Source organism: Lolium perenne, chromosome 7, assembly GCF_019359855.2.
Source record: "Lolium perenne isolate Kyuss_39 chromosome 7, Kyuss_2.0, whole genome shotgun sequence".
NCBI classification, from domain to species: Eukaryota; Viridiplantae; Streptophyta; class Magnoliopsida; order Poales; family Poaceae; genus Lolium; species Lolium perenne.
In genome coordinates this window covers 191920171-191946425 of record NC_067250.2, presented here as the reverse complement: position 1 = coordinate 191946425, position 26255 = coordinate 191920171, and positions in this window count along the sequence as shown.

The window sequence follows — 26255 nt, the reverse complement described above, 5'->3', positions numbered from 1 at the left end:
AAAAGATGAATATCCGATGCCTGTGGCAGAAACGTTGATCAATGCAGCTGCTGGCCACAAGGTGTTGAGCTTCATGGATGGCAACGCCGGCTATAACCAAATCTTCATGGCTCCAGAAGATATACACAAGACCGCGTTCAGAGTACCAGGGGCAGTAGGCTTGTTTGAGTATGTAGTCATGACCTTTGGGTTGAAGAATGCTGGTGCAACATACCAAAGAGCCATGAATTATATATTTCACGATCTGATCGGCAAGTTGGGGGAAATCTACATCGATGACGTGGTAGTCAAATCTGTCTCCATGGAGGGACACTTAGACGATTTGCGACGCATCTTAGACCGAACTCGGAAGTTCGGACTGAGAATGAATCCAAAGAAGTGTGCTTTTGGTGTGACGGCTGGTCAGTTCCTAGGTTTTCTGGTTCATGAACGGGGAATTGAGATCGGCCTGAAAAGTCAAGAGGCAGTGCGTACCATGCAGCCGCCCACCACGAAGAAGGAGCTCCAACGTCTTATCGGCAAGATCAATTTTTTCCGACGATTCATCTCTAACCTGTCAGGACGAATCGAGCCGTTCATAGCACTGGTGAAAATTAAATCTGATGACGAGTTTCACTGGGGGGCAGAACAGCAGCAGGCGTTTGATGAGATTAAGCGGTATCTGACAACACCGCCTGTGCTAGTTCCGCCCCAACAAGACAGGCCGTTCTATATCTACTTGTCAGTAGCTGACACGTCCATCGCTTCGGTGGTGGTGCAACTCTATGAGGGTGTTGAAAAGGTCGTTTTCGACCTCAGCAGAAGGATGTTGGACGCGGAGACAAGGTATCCTGAGGTCGAGAAGCTTTGCCTTTGCCTGTTCTTCACCTGCACCAAGCTTCATCACATCCTTTTGATGGCAGAGATCATCGTCATATGCAAGTCAGACGTTGTCAAGCACATGCTGTCGGCCCCTGTTTTGAAAGGCCGACTTGGTAAGTGGATGTTTGCATTGTCGGAATTAGATCTTCGGTATCAGCCTGCGAAAGCGGTCAAGGGACAAGCGTTGGCCGACCTTATAGCTGAACGGATCAATACCAATATAGCAGCACTATCTATACGTGCATGGGCTATGTTCCTCGATGGATCGGCTTGTGACGATGGTTGTGGCATCGGCATTCTGCTCGTGTCGCCTCGGGGGGCAACATACTCCTTTTCCATCAGACTATCTACCCCTTGCACCAACAATGTCGCTGAGTATGAGGCAGTGCGTAAGGGAATGGAGTTGCTGCTGGAAGCCGGGGCAGAAGCGGTAGAGCTTTTTGGAGACTCAAAGTTGGTGATTAACCAGCTCACGGATGAATATAAGTGCGAGAGTGAATCGCTTTTCCCATATTGGATGGAATGCCGTGAGTTGATGACACAGTTTCGGTACATCAACTTTAATTGGGTCCCAAGATCCCAAAACACTGAGGCCAACGATCTCGCACAAATGGCGTCAGGCTATAAGGACACATCAGACGGGTCAGAAGTTCAGGTGCAGTTCCTGGAACAGGATGATTGGAGAGCCGAAATCTTCAATTACTTAAAAGATTCGGCTCGGGGGGCACCTAAACGGATAAGGTACAAGGCCATGAAGTATGTCCTCATAGGAGACGACATGTTCTACAGGACATTGGAAGGGTTACTACTCAAGTGCCTGGGACCAACTGAGTCTAATCGGCTCTTACATGAGGTACATGAAGGCGCCTGTGGAACTCACCAGTCGGCTCATAAGATGAAGTGGCTAATTAGGCGATCAGGGTTTTATTGGCCCACCATGCTTGAAGATTGCTTCAAGTACTACAAGGGGTGCCAAGTGTGCCAGATGTTCGGGAAGATTCAGATGGTACCCGCATCAGCAATGAACCCTATCATCAAGCCTTGGCCGTTTCGAGGGTGGGGCATGGATATGATCGGCAAAATCCATCCGGCGTCGAGTAAAAAACATGAATGGATTTTGGTCATTACAGATTACTTCACCAAGTGGGTGGAGGCCGTCCCTATGAAGAAGGTGAAATCAGAAGATGTGATCAAGTTTGTGAAAGAACACGTCATTCATAGGTTCGGGATTCCCCAAACTATCACGACCGATGGAGGTTCGGTCTTTATTTCTAAAGAATTCAGAAAGTTCTGTGATGACATGGGGATTAAGCTGATCCGACCATCTCCATACTATGCTCAAGCCAATGGGCAAGCTGAAGCGTCCAATCAGAGCCTGATCAAGCTGATCAAGAGAAAAATTGACGAGAACCCTAGGGATTGGCATGAAACGTTATCAGAAGCTTTGTGGGCCTACCGCATGTCATGCCATGGAGCTATAAAAACTTCGCCATACCAGCTCGTCTATGGACAGGAAGCCGTATTACCTTGGGAAATTACGGCTGGATCAAGACGTGTCACATTTCAGAATGATCTAACAACTGAAGAATATGCAGCTTTGATGAGTGACACTATTGAGGACGCAACAAAACTTAGACTTTGGTCGTTGGAGAAGATTAAAGAGAACAAAGCCAGGGTAGCTCGTGCATACAATAAGAAGGTTAGACCAAAGGAGTTTCAAGTTGGTGATCTAGTATGGGAAGCTGTGTTGCCATTAGGAACCAAGGACAAAGCATATGGCAAATGGTCTCCTAATTGGCACTGTCCGTACAAAGTCGTCCAGGCCTTGAAGGGTAATGCATACATGCTGGAGCAGTTGGACGGCGTTAAGTTCCCAGTAGCCGTCAATGGTCAACACCTCAAGAAGTATTTCCCAAGTATGTGGGATGACCAGTAAAAGAAGTATGAGGGGGGGCCAATTGGAAATCGGCCAGTAAAAAAATATTTTTGCTATACAAATCATAGCCGATGCGCAGACATTGACTTGAGAAATATGGATACCAGTATAGCCGATGCACGGGCATCGACTTGAGAATAATGAAAAAGCCGATGCGTAGCCATCGACTCTAGAGGAACAAAGCTCAATGGAGCAGGTTGACAGATCGGTTTCATACCAGAGTTCACGGCATCTGAGATAATTTTCTTATTAGATTTGCTGTATATGTGTGTTTGAGATCGGAGGATGGTGTGGACACGAATGGGATCTGTTGACCGTATGAATAGGCAACTGTTATGGCCTTAAAGCATGTTTATGGCATAAGCCAATGCCCTGCCATCGGATCTTTGTACATCAACTTTGTTTGACAATCGGCAAAATCGATAAAGGATTTCTTACAAAGAAAGAGCCGATTGCTCGAGAAAGGAAGAACAAAAGGAAGGCCTACTGGCCGATCTACTACTACTACTAGGCCTATGCTACTAGGTCCTAGTCTACGGGCCGTTGCTACCCTCGTCGTCGTCAGAACTCTCGTCGGCGCTGCTGCCGGCGGGCTCCTCGTCGCTGCTCCAGCGGCCCCCAGTGGTGGCCTCCTCATCTTCATCATCGTCGTCGTCGTCGTCGTCGTCTGACCCAGCGCGGAACCGCTTAGCCGGCGGGTAGTCCTCGAGGGAGTCGTCGTCGTCTTCCTCCTCCTCTGCCTCGGAGGAGGTGTAATCGTCCCAGGAGAACGAGTCATCCTCGCTCCCTGGCTCCAGTTCCCCATCAGCGAGGAATTGGAGATCTTCATCTCCGCTGGTCAAGGACTTGTCGTCCTCGGACCAGACGGAGGAGGCGTGGTCCTCCTGGTCCCACTCCTCTGGGGCGCGCTCGTTGTACGCCGCCATCTGAGCCACCACCAGATCCCATTCTGGTGTGGGCTCGCGGGAGGAGGAGGATGAGGAGGAGTAGGACTGGGAGGAGAGGTCCGATGAGGCGGAGGAGGAAGAGGAGAAGGACATTGCTCTGAGATTGGGGGTTTTCTTGGTGCCGATGGCCAGAACAGAGCAAGGGGATGAAGTGGCGAACGGTCAGAGCGGTTAAATAAAGGGGATATAGTGGAGATTCAATGCCACAGCAGTTTCCGAGGAGATGGTGCCCAACAGGAAAAATTTGCCAGATCACGCGGAGAAGTGGAAGAGGCAAGGCATCATGATGAAGGATATTGCGACGGTTCTGCCACGACATGACCCGACGAAGAAAGAGCGGAGTGATTTTGGAATTATCAATTCCAAAACCAGGGGGGCATGTGTTATCACCAGAATTTGACCGATTCAGAGGTGGGCCGCGATCAAGATGGGCTTGAAGAATATACATGGAAGAAATACATGAATCGGCCTTATATGCAAAGTTTGGGCTAGTTTGCCCGTGTATCTGTAATATAGTAGGATACGTGTCGGTTAGATAGAGTTTGGCTCGTGCCCGGTTGGGATTATTCCCACGATTAGAAAGTCTACGGACTATAAATATGTATCTAGGGTTTATGAAATAAACAACAATCACGTTCACCACAAACCAATCTAGGCGCATCGCCAACTCCCTTGTCTCGAGGGTTTCTTCCGGGTAAGCATCATGCTGCCTAGATCGCATCTTGCGATCTAGGCAGTACAAGTTTATTCGCTGTGCATGCGTTGCTCGTACTGAAGCCTTTTTGATGGCGAGCAACATAGTTATCTTAGACGTGTTAGGGTTAGCATTGTTCATCATATCATATGAGACCAATCAAGCAACCTTTGCGGCGTTTTTCGGAACCAAACCGCAAAGCCATGCTGTCAGAAATTGATCGACTTAGAGAAGCTGGTTTCATCAAAGAGATATCTACTGAGGCCACTTGGGTAGCTAACCCAGTGATGGTGCCGAAGAAAAACACGAAAGTCCTTCGCATGTGTGTCGACTTTACGTGCCTCAATAAACATTGTCCAAAGGATCACTTTCCCCTCCCAAGGATCGATCAGATTATCGACTCCACGGCAGGATGTGAACGTCTTTCCTTCTTGGACGCATATTCTGGTTACAATCAGATCAGATTAAAAGAAGACGACGAAGCCAAAACAGCGTTCATCACACCGTATGGCGTATTTTGTTACAAAACAATGCCCTTCGGGTTGAAAAACGCGGGAGCAACATATCAACGGATGATGCAGAAGTGCCTAGCAACACAGATTGGGAAAAATGTACAAGTGTACATCGACGACGTCGTCATCACATCAAAAAAGGGGGCAACATTAATCGAGGACTTGAAGGAAACTTTCGACAACCTCGACAAATTTTGTCTCAAGTTGAATCCGACGAAATGTTCTTTTGGCGTCCCTGCAGGAGAACTTCTCGGGTTCCTAGTTTCAGCAAGAGGGATTGAAGCAAATCCCGAAAAAATCCAAGCTATCGTAACAATGAGAAAGCCAACAAAGTTGAAGGAAATACAGCAGTTAACTAGGCGAGTCACAGCTTTAAGCAGATTCATCGCCAGGCTGGGAGAAAAGGCGCTACCATTCTACGCCCTAATCAAACAAGGAGAGAAGTTCCAGTGGAACGAAGAGGCAGATAGGGCCTTCGAGGACATCAAACAGAAAATTTCGACACCACCAATTCTAGTGGCGCCAAAAGAGAAAGAACCGCTCCTGTTATATATTGCGGCTACACCTCAGGTGGTCAGCACGGCACTAGTTGTCGAAAGAGAAGAAGAAGGAAAACTCCATGGAGTGCAGAGGCCAGTATATTTCATCAGCGAAGTATTATCGCCTTCAAACAGAGGTACCCGCAGTACCAAAAGCTAGCATATGGAGTATTCACAACCGCAAGAAAATTGCGCCACTATTTTTCGGCGCATTCGATAATAGTGGTCAATGAGGCGCCTTTATCCAACATACTCAATAATCCAGAAGCTACAGGCCGTGTCTCCCTTTGGGGAATAGAACTTTCTCCTCGGGACATCACATATGAAAAACAAAGGCAATAAAGTCACAAATTCTACCAGACTTCATCGCAGAGTGGATGGAGTTGCAAAACACAGGACCTCCGGATTTATCGAGAACCTGGACTATGAACTTCGACGGGTCCAAAAGGTTAGAAGGAGCTGGAGCAGGGGTAATACTCATATCACCTGAAGGCGACAAACTGAAATACGTCTTGCGGATGACGTTCCCAAACGCATCTAATAATGAGGCAGAATATGAAGCCCTTATACATGGGATGAAGATGGCGAAAGCCTGTGGCGCAACTCGACTAAAAATATTTGGCGACTCACAATTGGTAGCTCAGCAAGTCATGAACCAATGTGATGCGGTCAATGATAGCATGGTGGCGTACAAAGAGATGTATAATGAGCTGGAGAAGCTGTTTGACGGATGCGAAGTAAACCATATCAGTAGGCTGAGCAATGAGATGTTCTTGCAAACATCGGGTCGCAGTGCCTCGCAATTCCCCCAGGTGTGTTCTGGGAAGAAATAACAGAGAGGTCCACGAAGCCGAAGAAATTAACAAAGAAAGAGAAGAGCGAGAAACCCTCGGGGGCTATGAAAGAAGCATGGGGACTGCTGAGCGTCCCCCGGGGGATTAGATTTCTAATCCTCCGGGTGGACAACCCTTGGATTAGCTCGATTGGACCGTCTAGATCGTGACACGTGTCACAGTATACCTCAGACCCACTTTTGCTACCATAATGTACCAAAGTAGCAAAAAACGGTTCGTTTGTAGCAAAATCAATCTAATTATAGCAAAACACGGTTCACCCAAAAAACACACAGATCTCGCCGGAGACTCGCCGGAGACCTCGCCGGAGACGATGTAGCAAACATGTTGTACTATTGTAGCAAAATAAATTCTGGTATTGTAGCAAAAACCAATCTCATCGGAGACCTTACAAAAAAACTCGCCGGAGATGTCACCGGGAACTCGCCGGAGGAGTCGCCGGAAACCTCACCGGAGACATGGTAGCAAAAAAAATATGCTAAAGTAGCAAAAAATCACAAAAATTGTAGCAGCTTTTTTTTGCTATTGTAGCAAAACCGACGACCTCGCCAGAGACCTCGCCGGAGAACTTATAGGAGAAAATACAGAAGAATTGTAGCAACGATATATAGAACAAAAGTCGCCGGAGAAGTTCGCCAGAAACATCGGAGCAACAAAATTATACCAATTGCAGCGGCGCGGCCGACCGTGTGTAGCAGCGTCGGCGACCTTTCGTACCGGCGCAGCCGGCCGTGTGTAGCAGCGCCGACGAACTTGTGTAGCGGCGCGGCTGGCCGTGTGTAGCAGCGTTGGCGACCTTGTGTAGCGCGACAGCAGGTGAGCGGCGGAGCGGTCGAGCTCGCCCATGGCTGGACAGCGAGCGGCAGCGGCCGCGTCTCCATAGATGCGCGGTCAAAAGCAGCGGCGTGCGCGGGTACCGGCAGCTGCTGCGTGAGCAAAAGCGGCGGCGCCGACGCGGGGTACCTGGATGGCAACCTGGACGACGGCGCCCCGGTGCCCATCCTCCTTCCCCTTCCATGCGTCTTCCCAACTGGTCAGTATCCCCCAGCGCGCCATGATCTTCTCCATAGCACGCTTGTACACGAGCTCCGGCGGTGGGAGCTCCAGGGCACGGCGGCGGTGCGAATCGAGTGGCGCGCGGCAGCAGCGCGAGTTGCAGGGGCGCGCGGCGACGAGGTCTCTTGATGTCGCGACGGCGCGATCTGCAGGGCCGGCGGCGCGAGCTGCAGAGGGCACGGTGACCGGGCTTGGAGGTAGGTGGGGTGCGGCGGCCGGCGCAGCAGCAAGCTGGGGTTCGGGTGCGGCGGTGGGGAAGCAGGCGGCGCGAGTTGCGGTGTGGTGGTTGCTCTGCTCCGTCCGTAAGAAAGAAATGGATAAGAATTGGAGGAAGATGGTGGGTCCCATAGGACACGCGTGTGTGGCACAGGGCGGAGGATTTGAGCGCTGTTCCCCCGGGGGAACGTCAGCGTTTTCCAAGAAGCATTGGAAGAAGAAGACGAGGAACAGGATCTAGTACTGATGGTACAAATCCCATGGATGCAAGCGTACATATCATACATCCTAAGAAAGACAATACCCGATGATCCAGTTGAAGCAAGGCGAGTTATTAGGCGATCCAAAGCTTTCACGGTGGTCAAAGGGGAGTTGTACAAACGCAGTATCTCGGGTGTGTTACAAAGGTGCGTCACACCGGAAGAAGGAAGGATAATTCTGAAGGACGTACACGAAGGAGTATGTGGCCACCACGCGAGCAGTCGAGCTATTGCAGCCAAAGTTTTTCGAGCAGGATTCTACTGGTTGACAGCAATTGAGGACGCGAAGGAGATAGTGCGAACTTGTGACGCATGTCAGAGATTTGCCGCAAAACCTCACTCTCCGGCAGCAGAATTAATGTCAATACCCTTATCTTGGCCTTTTGCTCAATGGGGTCTCGATATGGTGGGAAAATTACACAAAGCTTCGCCAGGAGGATACGAGTACATGTTGGTTGCTGTTGACAAATTCACCAAGTGGATAGAAGCAAAGCCGATATATTCACCAGATGCAGCATCTGCAATAAAGTTCGTGAAGGGCATCGTTTTTCGATTTGGAGTACCTCACAGCATCGTCACAGACAATGGCAGCAACTTTACGTCAAAGGAGTTCAAGGCGTACTGTGCAGAGGTAGGCATCAAATTGCACTTCGCGTCAGTTGCACATCCTCAAACCAATGGTCAAGTCGAGAAAGCCAATGGCATCATCTGCAATGGCATCAAGAAACGATTGTTAGGACCACTGGAAAAGCTCGACATACCTGGCCAGAAGAGTTACCAAGTGTGTTATGGAGCATCCGAACAACACCAAATACAGCAACACAGGAGACCCCGTTCTTCCTAGTCCACGGAGCAGAGGCAGTACTGCCGATAGAAATAGAGCATGACTCCCCCAGAGTCACAGAGTACAACGAAGAAGTTTCCAGGAAAGCTTTGGAAGACGACGTCGACGCACTCGACGAAGCTCGAGACGAAGTATTGTCAAGGGTAACTAAATGTCAGCAGGACCTGAAAAACTACCACAGTCGACGTTTGCGACCAAGATCCTTTCAAGTTGGAGACCTAGTTCTGCGACTCAATCAAGAGCGTACTGAAAAACTCGAGTCACCATGGCTTGGCCCTTACGTCATTACGGAAGTAATCGAAGGAGGAGCGTACAGGATAAAAGACAAGAAGACAGGGGTTCCCGAGAAAAACCCCTGGAACGTGGGACAGCTAAGGCGTTTTTATGCTTAGTATCAAAATATAGTCCTCCTTGTAAAAATACAATGTACTGAAACGCCCACGAGTTTTCAGACGCACTCTTTTCCTTTTTCGGGGCACCGAGTGGGGCCGAGAAAGGTTTTTAATGAGGCAGGCTCGCGGTGCTGCAATATAATAAAGATAGTGGAGATATACTTCTTATTCTTCGACACGCCCGGGGGCTCAATGCCTTCAAGTTACAAAATATATACAATATAGATAAACTAGACTTACCGAAATATTTCGCCTTGGTACAAGAATACCTCGCCAAATAGAACATCGGAAGCTAACAACTGTAAATATAGCGTACTCATCAAAATATTATTGCTTTGGTCTGAAAACCTCGCAACAAAAATATAGAACGTCACCACCAAGACACTCGGGGGCTCATGCCCATTGATAGCAAAATATATATACCTTCTCGCAATAAGAGAAAAATCTTCGGGATAACAAAATAGTACAAGCTCCAGCCAAAGGCTCGGGGGCTAGACGATCAAAATAGAAACAATACATACTTACAGAGTTGACAGCTTTACAATATAGATCATGTTTACAAAGACGTATCAATGGTGAAACTACAGCAAGAAAAAGGGAAAAACCCTCAATGGATACCTAGCACATGGTCTATGGTTATTCGTTCATTGGAAGGACGAGTACTGTGCTCGGCATAGCTACCCTTCACGATGAACTCAACATCCATCCGAACAAGTTCATCCATCATATCTTCGGCTACAGGAGTCACCAGATCATCAATCTTGCTCATGTTTCTCTTTTTCTTCGACATTTTAGCCAAGCACGTGGGAACAATTTGATTCATAGGCAATTTTGGATAGCAAATCTTTATCATCATCATAGCAAATCTTGAGCTAGCAGAAAGTTGAGCCCGCACAAAGCCATGGATTCGAGGAGCATCTCGAAAATTTTCCATTAATGCAGGAAGAGTTTCTGACATCTTGTTGCGAGGAAACATGGTTCCATAAACTAAAAATAAAGTCTTCGTATAGAAGTCAAGGAAGTCACGGACCTGAGCCGCGCGATCTTGGAATCTGACAATTTGGCGGGTACGCTTGATACGTCTCCGACGTATCGATAATTTCTTATGTTCCATGCCACATTATTGATGATATCTACATGTTTTATGCACACTTTATGTCATATTCGTGCATTTTCTGGAACTAACCTATTAACAAGATGCCGAAGTGCCAGTTGCTCTTTTCTGCTGTTTTTGGTTTCAGAAATCCTAGTAAAGAAATATTCTCGGAATTGGACGAAATCAACGCCCAGGTTCCTATTTTGCCCGGAAGCATCCAGAACACACGAGAACCACCAGAGAGGGGGCACTGGGCCCCCAGACCATAGGCCGGCGTGGCCTAGGCCCTGGCCGCGCCGCCCTATAGTGTCGTCGCCCTGTTGACCTTCTGACGCTGCCTCTTCGCCTATAAGAAGCCCCTCGACCTAAAACCTCGAGACAAAAAAGCCACGGTACGAGAAACCTTCCAGAGCCGCCGCCATCGCGAAGCCAAGATCTGGGGGACAGGAGTCTCTGTTCCGGCACGCCGCCGGGATGGGGAAGTGCCCCCGGAAGGCTCCTCCATCGACACCACCGCCATCTTCATCAACGCTGCTGTCTCCCATGAGGAGGGAGTAGTTCTCCATCGAGGCTCGGGGCTGTACCGGTAGCTATGTGGTTCATCTCTCTCCTTATGTACTTCAATACAATAATCTCATGAGCTGCCTTACATGATTGAGATTCATATGATGATACTTGTAATCTAGATGTCGTTATGCTAGTCAAGTGAATTTTACTTATGTGATCTCCGGAGACTCCTTGTCCCACGTGTGTAAAGGTGACAGTGTGTGCACCGTGTGGGTCTCTTAGGCTATATTTCACAGAATACTTATTCACTGTTATGAATGGCATAGTGAAGTGCTTATTTATATCTCTTTATGATTGCAATGTGTTTTGTATCACAATTTATCTATGTGCTACTCTAGTGATGTTATTAAAGTAGTTTTATTCCTCCTGCACGGTGTAATGGTGACAGTGTGTGCATCCGTGTTAGTACTTGGCGTAGGCTATGATTGTGATCTCTTGTAGATTATGAAGTTAACTATTGCTATGATGGTATTGATGTGATCTATTCCTCCTACATAGTGTGAAGGTGACAGTGTGCATGCTATGTTAGTACTTGGTTTAGTCGTATTGATCTTTCATGCACTCTAAGGTTATTTAAATATGAACATTGAATTGTGGAGCTTGTTAACTCCGGCATTGAGGGTTCGTGTAATCCTACGCAATGGTGTTCATCATCCAACAAGAGTGTAGAGTATGCATTTATCTATTCTGTTATGTGATCAATGTTGAGAGTGTCCACTAGTGAAAGTCTGATCCCTAGGCCTTGTTCCTAAATACTGCTATCGCTGCTTGTTTACTGTTTTACTGTGTTACTACTGCTGCGTTACTACTGCTTGTTTACTGTCCTGGGCAAAGCACTTTTCTGGTGCCGTTGCTACTTATTCATACCACCTGTATTTCACTATCTCTTCGCCGAACTAGTGCACCTATTTGGTGTGTTGGGGACACAAGAGACTTCTTGCTTTGTGGTTGCAGGGTTGCATGAGAGGGATATCTTTGACCTCTTCCTCCCTGAGCTCGATAAACCTTGGGTGATCCACTTAAGGGAAACTTGCTGCTGTTCTACAAACCTCTGCTCTTGGAGGCCCAACACTGTCTACAGGAAAAGGAGGGGGCGTAGACATCAAGCTATTTTCTGGCGCCGTTGTCGGGGAAGAAAGGTAAAAGGCACTCATACTCCGGTCCCAGGTAAAGTACTTTTCTGTTACCGTTGTGTGTGTGCTCGAAGCTATTTCCTTTAGATCCTGCAATTGCATCTTTTTGTTTCTTGTTCACACTAGTTAGGCATAATGGACAACAATGAGCTTCTTATTCTATTTCCTGATTTAAGACATGGATGGTTTGATGCGAAAATTAAAAAACCTATGGAACATATTAGTATGAACGCTTTGAACACCATTGTTGCTAATGATATGGAAAATCCTAAGCTTGGGGAAGCTGGCTTTGATGAGCATGATATTTTTAGTCCCCCAAGCATTGAGGAGAAAATTTACTTTGATGATACTTTGCCTCCTATTTATGATGATGATAGTAGTCTTTTAGTACCGCCTGTTATGGAGGATAAATTTGATTATGATTACAATATGCCTCCTATATTTGATAATGAGAATAATAATGATAGCTACTTTGTTGAATTTGCTCCCGCTATTACTAATAAAATTGATTATGCTTATGTGGGTAGTAATAATTTTATGCATGAGACTCATGATAAGAATGCTTTATGTGATAGTTATATTGTTGAGTTTGCTCATGATACTACTGAAAGTTATTATGAGAGAGGAAAATATGGTTGTAGAAATTTTCATGTTACTAAAACACCTCTCTATATGCTGAAATTTTTGAAGTTACTCTTGTTTTATCTTCCTATGCTTGTTACTTTGCTCTTCATGAACTTGTTTATTTACAAGATTCCTATGCATAGGAAGCATGTTAGACTTAAATGTGTTTTGAATTTGCTTCTTGATGCTCTCTTTTGCTTCAACTCTTATTTCTTGCGAGTGCATCATTAAAATTACTGAGCCCATCTTAATGGCTATAAAGAAAGAACTTCTTGGGAGATAAGCCATGTGTTATTTTGCTACAGTACTTTGTTTTATATTTGTGTCTTGGAAGTTGTTTACTACTGTAGCAACCTCTCCTTATCTTAGTTTAGTGTTTTGTTGTGCCAAGTAAAGTCATTGATAGTAAAGTTCATACTAGATTTGGATTACTGCGCAGAAACAGATTTCTTTGCTGTCACGAATCTGGGCAAAATTCTCTGTAGGTAACTCAGAAAATTATGCCAATTTACGTGAGTGATCCTCAGATATGTACGCAACTTTCATTAAATTTGAGCATTTTCATTTGAGCAAGTCTGGTGCCCTTTTAAAATTCGTCTTTACGGACTGTTCTGTTTTGACAGATTCTGCCTTTTATTTCGCATTGCTTCTTTTGCTATGTGGGATGGATTTCTTTGTTCCATTAACTTCCAGTAGCTTTGGGCAATGTCCAGAAGTGTTAAGAATGATTGTGTTACCTCTGAACATGTGAGTTTTTGATTATGCACTAACCCTCTAATGAGTTTGTTTCGAGTTTGGTGTGAAGGAAGTTTTCAAGGGTCAAGAGAGGAGGATGATATACTGCGATCAAGAAGAGTGAAAAGGCTAAGCTTGGGGATGCCCCCATGGTTCATCCCTGCATATTTAAAGAAGACTCAAGCATCTAAGCTTGGGGATGCCCAAGGCATCCCCTTCTTCATCGACAACATTATCAGGTTCCTCCCCTGAAACTATATTTTTATTCCGTCACATCTTATGTGCTTTTCTTGGAGCGTCGGTTTGTTTTTGTTTTTGTTTTGTTTGAATAAAATGGATCCTAGCATTCACTTTGTGGGAGAGAGAAATGCTCCACTGTAGCATATGGACAAGTATGTCCTTAGGCTCTACTCATAGTATTCATGGCGAAGTTTCTTCTTCGTTAAATTGTTATATGGTTGGAATTGGAAAATGATACATGTAGTATTTGCTATAATGTTTTGGGTAATGTGATACTTGGCAATTGTTGTGCTCATGTTTAAGCTCTTGCATCATATACTTTGCACCCATTAATGAAGAAATACATAGAGCATGCTAAAATTTGGTTTGCATATTTGGTCTCTCTAAGGTCTAGATAATTTCTAGTATTGAGTTTGAACAACAAGGAAGACGGTGTAGAGTCTTATAATGTTTTCAATATGTCTTTTATGTGAGTTTTGCTGCACCGCTTCATCCTTGTGTTTGTTTCAAATAGCCTTGCTAGCCTAAACCTTGTATCGAGAGGGAATACTTCTCATGCATCCAAATACTTGAGCCAACCACTATGCCATTTGTGTCCACCATACCTACCTACTACATGGTATTTCTCCGCCATTCCAAAGTAAATTGCTTGAGTGCTACCTTTAAATTTCCATTCTTCACCTTTACAATATATAGCTCATGGGACAAATAGCTTAAAAACTATTGTGGTATTGAATATGTACTTATGCACTTTATCTCTTATTAAGTTGCTCGTTGTGCGATAACCATATTCCTGTGGACGCCATCAACTACTCTTTGTTGAATATCATGTGAGTTGCTATGCATGTTCGTCTTGTCTGAAGTAAGAGAGATCTACCACCTTAATGGTTGGAGCATACATATTGTTAGAGAACATTGGGCCGCTAACAAAAGCCATGATTCATGGTGGAAGTTTCAGTTTTGGACATATATCCTCAATCTCATATGAGAATAATAATTGTTGCCACATGCTTATGCATTAAAGAGGAGTCCATTATCTGTTGTCCATGTTGTCCCGGTATGGATGTCTAAGTTGAGAATAATCAAAAGCGAGAAATCCAAAATGCAAGCTTTCTCCTTAGACCTTTGTACAGGCGGCATGGAGGTACCCCATTGTGACACTTGGTTAAAACATGTGTATTGCGATGATCCGGTAGTCCAAGCTAATTAGGACAAGGTGCGGGCACTATTAGTATACTATGCATGAGGGTTGCAACTTGTAAGATATAATTTACATGATACATATGCTTTATTACTACCGTTGACAAAATTGTTCCATGTTTTCAAAATAAAAGCTCTAGCACAAATATAGCAATCGATGCTTTCCTCTTTGAAGGACCTTTCTTTTACTTTTATGTTGAGTCAGTTCACCTATTTCTCTCCACCTCAAGAAGCAAACACTTGTGTGAACTGTGCATTGATTCCTACATACTTGCATATTGCATTTGTTATATTACTCTATGTTGACAACTATCCATGAGATATACTTGTTACAAGTTGAAAGCAACCGCTGAAACTTAATCTTCCATTGTGTTGCTTCAATGCTTTACTATGAATTATCGCTTTATGAGTTAACTCTTATGCAAGACTTATTGATGCTTGTCTTTAAGTACTATTCATGAAAAGTCTTTGCTATATGATTCACTTGTTTACTCATGTCATTTACATTGTTTTGATCGCTCCATTCACTACATATGCTTTACAAATAGTATGATCAAGGTTATGATGGCATGTCACTCCAGAAATTATCTTTGTTTATCGTTTACCTGCTCGGGACGAGCAGAAACTAAGCTTGGGGATGCTGATACGTCTCCGACGTATCGATAATTTCTTATGTTCCATGCCACATTACTGATGATATCTACATGTTTTATGCACACTTTATGTCATATTCATGCATTTTATGGAACTAACCTATTAACAAGATGCCGAAGTGCTAGTTGCTGTTTTCTGCTGTTTTTGGTTTCAGAAATCCTAGTAAAGAAATATTCTCGGAATTGGACGAAATCAACGCCCAGGTTCCTATTTTGCCAGGAAGCATCCAGAACACACGAGAACCACCAGAGAGGGGGCACTGGGCCCCCAGACCATAGGCCGGCGCGGCCCAGGCCCTGGCCGCGCCGCCCTATAGTGTCGTCGCCCTGTTGACCTTCTGACGCCGCCTCTTCGCCTATAAGAAGCCCCTCGACCTAAAACCTCGAGACAAAAAAGCCACGGTACGAGAAACCTTCCAGAGCCGCCGCCATCGCGAAGCCAAGATCTGGGGGACAGGAGTCTCTGTTCCAGCACGCCGCCGGGACGGGGAAGTGCCCCCGGAAGGCTCCTCCATCGACACCACCGCCATCTTCATCAACGCTGTTGTCTCCCATGAGGAGGGAGTAGTTCTCCATCGAGGCTCGGGGCTGTACCGGTAGCTATGTGGTTCATCTCTCTCCTTATGTACTTCAATACAATAATCTCATGAGCTGCCTTAAATGATTGAGGTTCATATGATGATGCTTGTAATCTAGATGTCGTTATGCTAGTCAAGTGAATTTTACTTATGTGATCTCCGGAGACTCCTTGTCCCACGTGTGTAAAGGTGATAGTGTGTGCACCGTGTGGGTCTCTTAGGCTATATTTCACATAATACTTATTCACTGTTATGAATGGCATAGTGAAGTGCTTATTTATATCTCTTTATGATTGCAATGTGTTTTGTATCACAATTTATCTATGTGCTACTCTAGTGATGTTATTAAAGTAGTTTTATTCCTCCTGCACGGTGTAATGGTGACAGTGTGTGCATCCGTGTTAGTACTTGGCGTAGGCTATGATTGTGATCTCTTGTAGATTATGAAGTTAACTATTGCTATGATGGTATTGATGTGATCTATTCCTCCTACATAGTGTGAAGGTGACAGTGTGCATGCTATGTTAGTACTTGGTTTAGTCGTATTGATCTTTCATGCACTCTAAGGTTATTTAAATATGAACATTGAATTGTGGAGCTTGTTAACTCCGGCATTGAGGGTTCGTGTAATCCTACGCAATGGTGTTCATCATCCAACAAGAGTGTAGAGTATGCATTTATCTATTCTGTTATGTGATCAATGTTGAGAGTGTCCACTAGTGAAAGTCTGATCCCTAGGCCTTGTTCCTAAATACTGCTATCGCTGCTTGTTTACTGTTTTACTGCGTTACTACTGCTGCGTTACTACTGCTTGTTTACTGTCCTGGGCAAAGCACTTTTCTGGTGCCGTTGCTACTTATTCATACCACCTGTATTTCACTATCTCTTCGCCGAACTAGTGCACCTATTTGGTGTGTTGGGGACACAAGAGACTTCTTGCTTTGTGGTTGCAGGGTTGCATGAGAGGGATATCTTTGACCTCTTCCTCCCTGAGTTCGATAAACCTTGGGTGATCCACTTAAGGGAAACTTGCTGCTGTTCTACAAACCTCTGCTCTTGGAGGCCCAACACTGTCTACAGGAAAAGGAGGGGGCGTAGACATCAACGCTCAGGAGTAACCCAAAAGTTAGAACCATGCTGTGCAGCCAGTCTGAGCAGAACGTCGGCTCGAGCTTCAACACGTTGATCTTCGGCAGCAGTATCCAAAAATGAGCCTGGTACAACAAATAAATTGATAAGGAAGGAAAAATAGCAAATATAACATCTAGCATGGTTATGAACAAGAAACATACCTGTCATGTCCAGGCTGGCGTCAGTCATTAGCTCAAGCATATAATTTTCTCGAGAGGAAGCTTCGGTAGCCTCAGCAACAGCAGCATCCTTTGCAGCAATGGCCTCTTTTGCTTGTTGAAGGGCAATTTTTTCTCTCTCGGATGCTTGTCGAGATTGTTCCATCATCGCAAGAGTTTGTTTCTTCATGGATTGGAGTTGCTGGCGCAATTCTTGCAAATCTTGCGACAAATGTTGTCTTGAAGAACCTTCGATGAGGTTATCATTGACTAGTGTTTTCTTTCAGAAGGAGGAAGCATGAGAAGTATCGGCAGAATAAGGATTGACAGAGTAGTTATCAAATATCAACTGGAAAAGAAAACACCAATATCAAAGGATTGCACAAGACAGAATTCCATTGTCTTCAAGAAATTTACATGGATATTACAGAAGGAGTTCTTCAAAAGGACTACTAAGGAAACTGTCGCCAAAGCTAATATGGCGACAATAGCTAAAGAAACAGGAAAAATAAAAAGAAGGGGCATTCAACTAGACCTCCGGCTTTGATGAGCTAGGAGTTGAAGATGGCTTGATCCCGAGATAGGACAGGATTTTCTTCGTGTTGGGCTTTGCCGCCTTGATCAATGATCGCCATTTTGTCTGCTCTATCTGTTCTGTGTCGCCTACTTTCGCCCAGTCGATAGTTTGTTGGCTATCAGCGACCAAGGCAACAGTGCTTTCGACAGCAATCTTCATGTTCTCCTGGCGCATCTTCAGTCCAAGATCCTCTGGTGGATTAAAGCACTTGGCAAGAGCAAGGAAAGTTGCGGGTTCCTCTTTCTTCGAGAAGAAGTAGGGGAAGAGTCGCGACAGCCCCGCTTTAGCTTGATCAATGCCCTCGCGTGCTTCTGTTCCATGAAACTCAAGGAATGAAAGGGCGTCAAGAAGAGGATCATTGTCGGGATCTTCAAGCTCAAATTCTTGAGATGTTTTACCTGTCAAGATAAAAACTTATTGATCAACAAACGAGTGAAGGAAAGAAAGTCCAAAGGATGTGAAGTGGTTCAGATACTTACTGACAAAGCGACGGTTTTGCGACCTTACGCGTTTAACAATCGCTTCCTCGCGAGCAGATTGTGCGGCTATATGCTCGCTCAGCGAAGTCTCGGTATCGTGAAGTTTCTTCTTAAGATCTTCGACACCAGCAGCATCGGTCTTGGCCTTGTCAGCTTCTGCTTTAGCTTGAATAGCATCTGATTCGGCCTTCTTACGAGCCTCTTAACTTTGCTCTAATTTTTGCGCAAGTGTATTGGCACGCTCGTTGGCCTCCGTCAGTTTTTCTGCCAAGAAAAGATAAAATTTAGAAACATCGACAACAAAGGAGTAAGAAGGCAAGGGCAAAAAGAAGCAGCAAGGCATTACCTTCAGTATTACTGGCATAATCACGGTACCCAATGAATTGGGCACCGATGCGAATAAGCTCTTTGATCATAGGCTGTCAAAGAAGGACAAAGAAAAAATGTCGATATGGGAAAAATATGATGGCATAGAGAAGCAAACAGAGGAAATATAGACAGTGACAAGAAAATTAAGAACTTACATCATCCAAGAGAGGGTTAGAGGAGCTACTCCATTGGAGAGCAGGCTCCGGGATTGTTTCAATCCTTGCCCTTTTCGGTGAAGGAACAAGGGGGCTTGAAGGAGGTGTAGGAACGCCGACGTTTTGTTGAGGAGGCGAGGATTCCTCCCCTTCAACTGGCGTCTCCGAAACAACTAGAGTATGTGACGTACTCGTTCGAGCAGCCACATCAAGAGCTGGTACTTCTTCCTCATCATCACTGCGATTAAATGTTGGCAGCATAAAAAGCAAGATAGACAAAAATCTTCGAGTAAAAAAAAAGTGACTTACGAACTGATGAGGGCCTCAAGGTATGGATCATAAGCTGCCTTCTGACGTGAAGGAACAGCTTCTTCGGCTTTGGAGGTGCCGGAATCTTCGACATCATTCCTTTTCCTTTTGTTCTTTGGAGAAACAGCAGGAGGAGGAGATTATGCCGATGCAGTGCCTTCAGAGGCAGCCTCCTTTTCATAAGATCCCGCAGATTTTCGAGAATCTGCGGGTTCATTCACAAAAGAGGGGGCATCTTGGTTGTCGTCGGTGACAACGGCCCTTTCCTCGACTTCTCCACCCTCAGGAAGGGGAGGAAGCGAGACAAGATTTGGATGGTTCTATATAAAAACAGGGGAAGATGTCAAAAAAGGAGTTACAAAAAGATAGAAAGGCAATAACAAATCAATCGATAAAGTTTACCTTGGGAAGCGCATTGGTGGCGTTGTACGGTTTTACACGACAAGAAGAAGGGACATAATCTTTTTTGCTGAGAGAGGAGATTTTTCGGACAAGCTTTTCTAAATCCTTGACCTCCAAATCCACTGACAACCGATCTGCGTCCTCGTCGCCAGCATACTTCCAGAGAGGGTTTTTGCGAGCCTGAAGGGGCTGCACTCTGGTTCTAAGAAAATACGCTGTGATTTGGATACCTGACAATTCTTTGCCGCGAGTATTTTGCAACTCATGGATGCGAGTCATCAAGGCCTCTGTCGATGTTTTTTCTTCCTCGGTAGCCTCTGCATCCCAGGAGCGGCGGCGAAGGATTTTCTCGGCACCATCGAAAGGAGGGATGTTGTCTTCAGCGCATCCATGGTTCTCCTCCTGAATGTACAACCACTTCTTGCGCCACCCCTGAACTGAGTCAGGGAGTTTGACATCGAAGCAATCGACTGTGGGGCGAACAGAAATAACAACGCCGCCTATATTATAGGCGACATTGGGAGAGCCATTGCGGCGACAAAAGAAAATGCGCTTCCATAGCGCCCAGTTAGGCTGGACGCCAAGGAAGGCCTCACAGAGGGTGATGAAAATGGAGATATGGAGGATTGAGTTGGGCGTGAGGTGGTGAAGTTGAAGACCATAAAGAAAAAGCAATCCACAGAGAAAAAGATGAATGGGGGCGGAAAGACCGCGGATGAGATGGTCGACGAAACTTACCCGATACCCCATTGGAGGGGTTGGGTAGCTTTCTTCACTAGGGAAGCACAGCGCTTTGGGCTTCTTGCTAATCCCTAGCTTCTTCAAGAGATTGATGTCCTGAGAGGAAATTTTGGACCTTTCCCACTCCGCGCTTCCCAGATCTACGGCAGCCATTGACGATTCAGGCATGCTGCGCTTGATCAACCGACGCAGTGGCATCAACAATGGCGCAGGAATACAGCTTGGAGAAGATGAGCTTAGGGAATTGTGGGGCGCAGGAGGAGGTTTTGCAGAGGAGAGTAGGAGAACGGCGCGAGCGGAAGTGCTCGAGGAAGAAGAAGGAGATCTTATATAGAGGTGCGGTGAAGCGGCGGACCGTTGGATGGAAAAGGAGTGTGGCAGATGATAACCACGTAGAAACAAGGGTAAAAAAGTATTTTAACACTAGAGAAGTTACGGTACGTGCGCCAGGAAAAGCGGAGGACGTGTGTCCCCCACCTACACGACGTGTCAAGATAATGGATAATTTGGGCCCGCAAGGCAGCGGGAGAAAACTTCTCGCAATTTTCGGATTCACAATCGTGGCTATCGTCAGCAACAATGTTACCTTGTCAGAGAGAAAAATTCGACTCAACAGCGGCATAAAAAGGCGACATGCAAAAATATTGGAGAGCCTTTGATCAAATACAAGTTTTTGATCAAATGCTCGGGGGCTACTCTGAAAAAATGAAAAGATCAAGAAAGACAAAATAGAAGTGGCATGAGCCTATGATTAAATACAAATATTTGTTCATAGCCTCGGGGACTACTCCCATCGGGAGCGCTGTTCGCGCACCCGAGAAATTATAAAACTTCGAGAGAGAAAGAAAATATAGCGGCATAAGGCGTGGAGCCTACAACCAAGCACAAGTCCTTGGCTGTAGCCTCGGGGGCTACTCCCATCGGGAACGCTGTTCGCGTGCCCGATGAAATTATAAAAAAGAAAGATAGAAGAGTAAAAGAGTATATTTCGAGTTATAAATAACTCTACATATACTCCCATCGGGAGAGCAATATAAGTCATCTTTGACTCAATAAAATGTGCCATTCCAACAGCCGAATAAGCACTCGACAATATATTCTCAGAATGCCAAAGTTGCGATCAATTTCTGAATGCCGCAAAACTTTGCGAAGGTAAGACTCCAGATCCGTTCTGTGAGGCGTGGCGCCGTCTCTGACGTCGGTCTGCTACTTTTATCCGTATCAACAGATACGAAGAAAAATCCTAACGGACGCGTTAGGTACCCGATAAATTTAACTGGGACTCGACAGAATGGTAAGACCTTAAGCGGCACCTGTCGAAGTTTACACCAGCATCCCGAGATCATGTCCAGGGACGTGATTTTGAAGTAGGTTTTTGCGGATTGCCACTAGAGCAGTTAACTAGTACCTGATCCGTCATATGAACTAGCCCCAACTACCATTATCCCTGTACAATATAGAAATTTATGTGAAGAAATATAGAAAGGTTTTAAGTTGTCGAGTAAAAAATAAACAGCGGAGATTTTCCCTAACTCTACGATTCAAGCAAAATCTCGGGGGCTACTGACATAGGCATCCCCAATGGGCCTGCCGATGATAGTACCCGGGGTTTATTGAAGGCCCACTACCCGAAGAATAAGAAGACTCGGAAGCCCAAGATATTGTTAAGGAAAGCTAGAGTTGTAATAGGAAGCATTATTTGTAATCTTGCGGGAGGAGTTAGAAACCTTCCCGGACTCTGTAACTTGTACAATACGAATCCCTCGGCTCCGCCTCCTACATAAGGGGGAGTCGAGGGACACAGAAAGCATCGAATCATTGTTTCTCAAACCCTAGTTTTCATATTCGTCGAGTACTTTTCGGCTGAAACCTTTGAGATCTACTTGCCCTCTACATCCAACTAAACCCTAGTCTACAATCCGTAGGCATTGACAAGTTAATACCTTGTCACTTGCCCTCCGTAAGTTTTTCTCTTTTCTTTTCTGGTTTTCACTTATAAGCTTATATTTTCCGGTAGCATGTCCTTATCTTTTTTCTTTGCTCCGTAGGGCTCTTTCCGGATTCTCAGCCTCACGCGCAGAAGAAGGTGGCCGAGCGCCGGGTGCTGCAAGCATTCAAGAATCTTGATGCACCCTGGGACTCTTATGACCATCTGGTCGCACTTTCTGCGCGGGTCGCTCACATGCGCGCGGTGGACCGGAACCTCGCGGATCTGCCTGACTTGGCGATCCATCTCTTCAAGGTGCTGTGGCCTGGAGAGGAGGTGCCAGCAAGCCTGACACTTACCTCCGACTGCCTCAAGGGTGCCGGAAGGAGAATCCGTGAGTGGCAGTGCTCAGCCGCTCGTGCCGGAGCCGATGCTGCGCTGCGCGTCGCGTGCTCCTGGTACCCGGACCTGGACTTGGACGCCCTCCACGGCATGCGCGAAGGTGCTCCCACCGATACGGACCCGATCCTCACCACGAAGCGGCAGGATCGTGCCTATCGGATCGCTGAGTACGCGCCAGTCCGCACCTTCATCCCCCTCCTTCCAATGTCAAGGACTACCTCAGCGACGAGGAAGAAGGAGAAGATGAGGAAGATGAGGACGCCGGAGAAGGTGACGCCGTTCCGGAAGGTCCAGAGGCCGATACTGCTCCTCCCAAAGCCCCCGCTGTTTAAACACTTGTCGTAACAAGCTTGCCTGCTCCTGCTTACTTCAAAACAATGCTCGTTAAATTCTACCCCGGTATGCCGGGGTCTTATGATGTAATATTAAACTTAGCTGCTCTTTTGGCTATGCTACATGTTATCTGCCGGTATGTCTTACCGGTAAGTTATTAAGTTATGCTTATCTGCTGACTTAGCATTTTCTTTGTTTTTTGCTTTGATCTTGCACTGTGAAGATTCCTTAATTGTTTCTGCATCCAATTTGATGCACACCTGGTTCTTTCCCTTTGCCTCTGCCTACCTCTTTGGGTGTTTTGGCGTATGAGTTACAAAGTTCTTTTGCCAAGCGAACACCTTCTTGAACTTAAGAAAAAAATCGAGATTTTCCACAAAAAACCGGTATACCCATGGTTAGTTAAATTTTTCCGGGTTGCCCATTCCCACTCCCTCTCTTCGTGGTTCACGTGCTTAATTCCTACCGGTTTATCTTGCTTGCCATGAAGCCGGGTTGCGGACAGCAGCAGAGTCGAAGACTCCGGTAGGTTTAGCACGTTACTAAACCGGAAAGAAAAAATGTTCACAAGCAACCGGCAAACTGAAAAAATAAACAAATTGCATGCAACTTAGTGGGGTAGTCCCCGAGATTCATCCGAGGTACCGACATCTTTGATTCATAACAGATAAGGTACAAAAAGGAACTTCTTACACCACAACTTCAGGAGTAGAAAGGACGTAACAAAGCTATGTTCATGGACGCTTGGTCTCATCTCCGGATCTATCCGCCTTTCCTTCTTTCCATTCCTGTGCATCGATTAGATAATAGGCATCATTGTGGAGAGCTTTGCTCACAATGAAGGGTCCTTCCCATGGGGGTGAAAGCTTGTGCCGGCCTTCAGTGCGTTGCACTAAGCGTAACACCAAGTCACCTTCCCGGAAGACCCTCGGGTTAACCTTCCGGCTGTGATAGCGTCTGAGGTTTTGCTGGTAAATGGCTGTTCTTGCCAACGCCAGCTCCCTTGCTTCTTCCAGCAAGTCCACATCGTTTTCTCGGGCCTCTTTTACCTCTTGTTCGGTATAGAGTTGCACCCTTGGTGAGTCATGGAGAATGTCGGTTGGTATGACCGCTTCTGCTCCGTAAACCATGAAGAATGGAGTGTATCCGGTAGACCGGTTTGGAGTCGTTCTTATGCTCCACAGTACTGACGGTAGCTCATCGAGCCAACATCCCGGTGTCTTTTCGAGTGGTTCAATGAGCCTTGGTTTTATACCGGAAAGCACCAGTGCATTGATTCTTTCAACTTGGCCATTGCCTTGTGGGTGCGCCACTGAGCACAAATCTACCCGGATGTTGTTGTTCTCGCAGAATCGCTTGAATTCTCCTTGGGCAAAGTTTGAGCCATTGTCAGTTATGATGCTATGCGAGTATCCATACCGCAGGATAACATCTTTTAGGAACTTCACCGCTGTGTGTCCATCACACTTTGCGATAGGCTTTACTTCCAGCCATTTGGTGAATTTATCCACCATTACCAAGATGTGGGTCATGTTTCCCCTTGCGGTTTTGAATGGGCCAACCATGTCTAGGCACCAAACAGCAAATGGCCATGTTAGCGGTATTGTTTTCAGGCCGGATGCTGGGGTATGATTTTGCTTGGCGTACCTCTGGCAGCCATTGCACTTTCTTACTAAATCCTCAGCATTTTCCAAAGCGGTGGGCCAGTAGAACCCATGCCGGAACACTTTCGCCACCAGCGCCCTTGATGAAGCGTGGTGCCCACACTCTCCTTGGTGAATCTCCTTAAGCATCTCTTTTCCCTCTTCCGGCTCCACACATCTTTGAAGGACACCGGTAACACTTCTTTTGTACACCTCGCCATTGATGAAGGTGTAAGCTTTGGCCCTCCGCTGGATCCTCCTTGACTCAGTTTCGTCAACCGGCAAGGTGCCGTCGATCAGGAATTCCTTAATAGGTTTAACCCACGATAGTGCTTCTCTAACCACAAACACCGGCACGTCTATCTCCATGTTGTCCACAAGCATTGCTTCCTCCGGTATGGGCGTCGCAGTACCCGAGCTTACCGAACCAGTCCCCGGGTTCGCCGGAGCAGCCCCCGAGCGTACCGGCATAGTCCCCGGGTTTCCGTCATCAATATCCATTGGCACCACATGTGATTCCGGTATGAAAATTGATTCCGACTCCGGACTTGGCTTGATTGATGGAACTCTTAAGTGCGCCAAGGCTATTCCGGGAGGAATTTCTTGCCTCGATGAGCCCAACTTGGATAAGGCATCCGCGGCTTCATTTTCAGCCCTCGGCACATGGTGAAACTCACATCCTTCGAAGAAGCCGGCAATCTTTTGCACATGAAACCGGTATGAGGCCATGTTGGCATCTTTTGCATCCCAATCTCCGGAACACTGCTGCACCACAAGATCTGAATCGCCATAGCAAATGATCCAGTGTGCACCGATTTCTTTTGCAACCTTAAGCCCATGGATCAGAGCCTCATACTCAGCGACATTTTTTGATGCCCTGAAATGTACTTGCAAAACATACCGGAGGTGATCTCCCTTTGGTGAGGTAAGTACCACACTGGCGCCTAGACCCTCTTTGAGGTTGGATCCGTCAAAGTGCATTTTCTAGTATTCTATTTTGTGTTCCGGTGGCTTGTATTGCATTTCCGCCCAATCAACCAGGAAATCAGCCAAGGCTTGTGATTTTATGGCATCTCTTCTTTCGTATACCGGCACGTATGGTGACAATTGAATTGCCCATTTTGCAATCCTGCCGCTGGCATCTTTGTTGCCCATGATATCTGAAATGGGTGCTTCACTTACCACTTTCATGGGGTGTTCCACGAAATAGTGATTAAGCTTGGTGGCGGCCATGTACACGCCATATGTCATTTTTTGGAAGTGTGGGTACTTTTGTTTTGAGAGGGAGAGCACCTCGCTCAAGTAGTATACCGGCCTCTGCACGATTTTTTCTTCTTCCTCTCTTTCTACCACAACCACAACGCTCACAACCCGGTTAGTTGCTGCTATGTACAACAACATGGGCTCCCTCTCCAAAGGCGAGGCCAATACCGGTGCTGTGGCTAGCATCTTTTTCAGCTCTTTGAACGCTGCGTCTGCCTGTGGGGTCCAGACGAAGGTATCAGATTTTTTCATTAAGGCGTAGAGCGGCAGAGCCTTTTCTCCCAACCTGCTTATGAACCGGCTTAGCGATGCCAAGCTTCCGGTAAACTTTTGCACATCTTTTAGTTCCTGCGGGATGGTCATTCTTTCTATTGCCCGGATCTTTACCGAATTCACTTCAATGCCCCGGCTTGATACAAGGAAACCAAG